The following is a 5,480-nucleotide window of genomic DNA, read 5'->3' on the forward strand; positions in this document are numbered from 1 at the left end:
AAATGTTTGCACAAGAAGGTTTATACTGAGTTAATTTATTTTCCACAATGTTAACCATGTTATATTCCCTTCACATAGCAACATTCCGATAAAACTCCCTTAAAGATGAACCTGCTACACAATTCTTTATTGAAGATGAGAAATGAAATTTGTTGTTTGCATAATCTGAGGTTTAGTTTTATAAATAAGCCCCTGAAAATTTACTTTGAAGCACATAAAAAAGATAGATTAATGGATAGAGAGACAGATGGATAGATATAGAATAAAACAAGTTTACTAAAATGTAACATCAACATTTGGATTATAGCTGAACAGATAGATGTTCACTGGTAAATTCTTTCAACATGACTGTCTTTTTGCAAATTTTCATAAATGAATGTGGGAAAGAAAAAGTACCCGTGTATATTCCTCCTCTGGGTAGAGTTTACGTTTAATCTATACTTTCTATGTCCTTCAGGTGGATGATTAGCAGGGAAATAGTCAAGAAAATCCTTTACAATATATTGTTTAAGCAACAAATGATATATTTTGTATGATTTCCAGTAGAGAGTTGTGCACTCACATGGTTAATTGGAAGTTGGGAAAACTAGAGCCCATGACTCACTATTCCTCTGGCTTAAGATCTGGCTGCTGGTTCCAGGGGACTGAGTAAAGTCAGAAGTGGAAGGTGACTCCCAGTTGTCACCTGTTGTAACAGGAGAAATCATTGTCTCACTTGTGACTCATAATTCTCTCATCTAAGGAAATGTGCCCTTAGGATCATTAAGATGGTTCCCTGTCTTTCTGTCCTGTGAATCTTGTTGACCTTGGGGCCACTCTTGCTTTTGATGGGTCCAGGATGGGAGGAACCATCATTACATTAAAAACAATAACCAGCATGTGAATGAGTGTTCATGGCTTATACTTATACTTATACTTATAAAGTATTATATTTACCTTACTTTATTTGGTTGTCCCAACAATGCTAAGTTGCAAATAAGCCAGGTAATATTATGCACCCACCTATTTTACAGATTGAGGCAATGTGTGAGAGACATGGCCAATTTCACAATAGGGCATTAAGGAGCTGAAATTTGGACTGAGATTCCTGACTTCTAATCTAATCAGTTATCCTTATCTAAATGCCTGATTGAAAATGTAGGCAATATTTCACTACCTGATTTTATGAAAAGGAGGGAGGCTATTTAAAGAAATTAGAGTATCAGAGAAAAGCACAGGGGAGGTGAACTTTTCCCAGGTTGAATTCATGCTATGTAATTGCAAAAACTCGAATCCATTTCTCCATTCTGTTCTTCCATGTTTTTTGCAGTGTCTGTCCCTTCTGAAAGGAAGATCTCTGCTTGATTCTCTCCCAGTGAATCTCTCTGAGGTGAAATTATACTGAGGTGAATAATACTCTTTTAGGATTGGGGAATAGAGACTAGCCAACAGGCATCCTTACTATGCTGCTGCTGTGCCTGTCATATGTTCCTTGTATCCTCCCCTCCCCAGGTGGCTGATCTTCGTGAGGTGGAATGATAACTACTTTAATGCTTATTCCATCAGCTTCTGAGAAGCTATTAGAGTTCAAATGTACCCACTGCTCATGACTTATAATGCCACTTAATTCCCCTTTAGTTTTGGTTTCTTGAAGGTTAATGAGTGTTGACTATGGAGTCAGACATCCCTGTGTCTGAGACTATACTCAACTTACCTGTGCCATCAGGCAAGTTACTTGGCCTCCCTTAAGTCTCATGTTTTTATCTATAAAATGAAATTAATTATAAAACTCACCCTTTGGAATTGTTGTGAGGACTAAATGGAATAATACTTATGAAGGATACAACTCAGTACTTGCTGCTTAGAAGATGCTCATAACTATTTCTAAGAATTTTAATAATTCAGAGTTAGAATATAGAAATGCTCTTCACAAACTTGATAAAATTTATCTTACTCTGTAATTAGAAGGAATTACATTTACAGCATTTTGCCAACAAAGGTCCATTTAGTCAAAGCTATGGTTTTTCCAGCAATCATGTACAAATGTGAGATTTGGGCCATTAAGAAGACTGGGCACCAAAGAATTGATGCTTTTCAATTGTGGTGATGGAGAAGACTCTCAAGAGTCCCTTGAAGATCATGGAGATTAAACCAGTCAATCCTAAAGGAAATCAACCCTGAATATACATTGGAAGGACTGATGCTGAAGCTGAAATTTCAATATTTGGCTACCTATTTTTGAAGAGTCAACTCACTGAAAAAGACCCTGATGCTGCGAAAGACTGAGGGCAGGAGGAGAAGGGAGGAACAGAGAGTGAGATGGTTAGATGGCATCCCTGACTCAACGGACATGAGTTTGAGCAAACCCCAGAGACAGCAGCAAAAGACAGGAATCCTGGTGTGCTGCAATTCATTGGGTCACAAAGAGATTTGGACACAGCTTAGCGACTGAACAACAGCAACATTTACACACAGGTTTTTCTTCCTGCCTCCTCCCTCCCTCCCTCCTTCCCTTCCTTCTATAGACTGAAAGAAAGGCCCAGTATGATCAGATCAGATCAGATCAGTCACTCAGTTGTGTCCGACTCTTTGCTACCCCAAGAATCTCAGCACGCCAGGCCTCCCTGTCCATCACCAACTCCCGGAGTTCACTCAGACTCACGTCCATCAAGTCAGTGATGCCATCCAGCCATCTCATCCTCTGTCATCCCCTTCTCCTCCTGCCCCCAATCCCTCCCAGCATCAGAGTCTTTTCCAATGAGTCAACTCTTCACATGAGGTGGCCAAAGTACTGCATATGTCCAAAGTACTGTCATATGTTCCTTGTATCCTCCCCTCCCCAGGTGGCTGATCTTCATGAGGTGGAATGATAACTACTTTAATGCTTTAGCATCATTCCTTCCAAAGAAATCCCAGGGCTGATCTCCTTCAGAATGGACTGCTTGGATCTCCTTGCAGTCCAAGGGACTCTCAAGAGTCTTCTCCAACACCACAGTTCAAAAGCATCAATTCTTCAGCGCTCAGCCTTCTTCACAGTCCAACTCTCACATCCATACATGACCACAGGAAAAACCATAGCCTTGACTAGACGAACCTTTGTTGGCAAAGTAATGTCTCTGCTTTTGAATATGCTATCTAGGTTGGTCATAACTTTCCTTCCAAGGAGTAAGTGTATTTTAATTTCATGGCTGCACTCACCATCTGGAGTGATTTTGGAGCCCAGAAAAATAAAGTCTGACAATGTTTCCACTATTTCCCCATCTATTTCCCATGAAGTGATGGGACCGGATGCCATGATCTTCGTTTTCTGAATGTTGAGCTTTAAGCCAACTTTTTCACTCTCCACTTTCACTTTCATCAAGAGGATTTTGAGTTCCTCTTCACTTTCTGCCATAAGGCTGGTGTCATCTGCATATCTGAGGTTATTGATATTTCTCCAGGCAATCTTGATTCCAGTTTGTGTTTCTCCCAGTCCAGCATTTCTCATGATGTACTCTGAATATAAGTTAAATAAACAGGGTGACAATATACAGCCTTGACGAACTCCTTTTCCTATTTGATTTCCCAGTATGATAGCTGTGAGTTAAGTTTTGTTGGAGCAAAATGAGGTCTACAGCCTGGGAGACAGCATTTCTGATAGCTCTGAGAAACTGCTCCAAAGAGGAACTGCTGCCTGGCTTACAGTTTTGTTCTTTTATCTCTGAAAAAAGCTCAGTGTCTTGTTAGGGGATAAGGTAAGTGTCATATATGACTTTAGTGAAGGGGGCACCTGCAGTCATGCACACATTTTGGCAGAGGTTTGCTGCTAGTCATGAGCAAATTCACCATTAATGAGTTTAGTGCTTTTCTGGATATGAAGAGATGTAATAATTGGGCTCATAGAATCTTCTTCTGAAAATATCTAACTATCTGAAGGCCTGTCCTTCCAGTTTTTCCAAGAGCACAGAGTGCCTCATTTCTGTTCTCCATTGTATATTCCTTTCAGAGGGTATTGAATGTCAGCAGCTGCAGCAGCACTTGATTTATTCCTTGTAGAGGTAGCTGTCAAGTGCCAATTTGTAGTTGACAAATTCCTCCTTTCCCTCCTTCCTTTCTCCTCTCCAGCTCCTCCCTCCCTCCCTTCCTTCCTTCTGCACATTGTCATTGAGTGTCTCTATCATGTTAGGCAGTCTCTACTCTTATGGATATTTCAGGTTACAGTGCAAAACCAAGGAATCACATAAATGGATGTAAAATTATACCTTTAGTAATTACTACAGAATATATCAAAGGAGGCCTTGAATTAATGTGGAGGCTTCCCTGAAATCTTTACCAAGCAAAGGGCTCGCTACTTGAAGCACATAGAAACCAATACTATGGCACCAGCTTTTGAGAAGAGTTTTATTTTGAGGCCAGCTGGTAAGGAGACCTGGGGAGGGCTCAAATCTGTGTCTTTGATCTGAGGTTCGGCAAAACATTATGAGTTGGTGGAGGATGTATTAGTTGGCAGAAGTTTCAATTAGTGGATTTTGTAACTTGTCCATTTATGATAGGATATGGTTGAAGCTTCAACATGGGATCTTCTAGGATGGAGAACCCTTCACTTCTAAAAGGATTCTGGCATTCAAATTCCAGTCATGTCCTGATCCTTTGGTTCCCTGGAGGTGGTATGGAGACTTAGTTTTTGGGTATTATTTGAGGTCAAAATTTCTTCCCTTGTGCCTACTTTGGCTGCCTGGGACTGAAGCTGAGGGAGGGAGTGGTACAGGGTGGGGCAGGGTTCCTGGAGGAGGGCCAATGCTGGTGGTCTGTTGGCAATTACCAGGTTGGAGATTGCAACTTTATTCCAAGAGCAATGGGAATCCATTGAAGAATTTCAGGTAGGACGTAACATAACTCTCATGAGTCATTTAGTTTAAATGGAAGTCTGCCCAGTTAAGCCATCTTTATCCATGTGGCCAGTGAGCAGAGGGCAGGCATGATCCGCAGGATTGATCATCTGAATTCGAATGCCATGCTCAGTGATCTGGAAAATTGTGAAATAATAGGCCTTCATGTCCTCCTCTGGGAAGTTTATTGAACAAGCTGTTAAAAAAACTTCAATTGGGTAAATTTTAAGACTTCATTGGCTTTATTCAGTGACTTCTGAGTCAAGCAGTATCTCAGTTATTAAGCAGAAAGGAGTTCTGAGGGTTGTGAAAATGGAAGGTTTTTATAGGAAGAAAGGAGAGGCAAGGAAGCCAATCAGCAAAGTATATTTGAAGCAGACACCTTTTTATTTTTTTTTTTTAGGGGAGGAGGGACTGCAAGGATTTTATCATGCATATATATATATATATATCTTCTTTCTCTGGGCCAGGGGCAGGAATGGAGAAGGAATAAAATGCAACAGGTTATCACCACATTGCCTACCCCAAAATTCCAGGCTAGTTGATTAAGATTATATTTCTGGGGAAGGCTTTAAGTGCAATTATGTCATGTATTATAGGGGTTTGGTATCATGGGCTTTAGTACAAGTGACA

Source organism: Bos mutus, unplaced genomic scaffold (genome assembly GCF_027580195.1).
Source record: "Bos mutus isolate GX-2022 unplaced genomic scaffold, NWIPB_WYAK_1.1 CTG219, whole genome shotgun sequence".
Classification (NCBI taxonomy): domain Eukaryota; kingdom Metazoa; phylum Chordata; class Mammalia; order Artiodactyla; family Bovidae; genus Bos; species Bos mutus.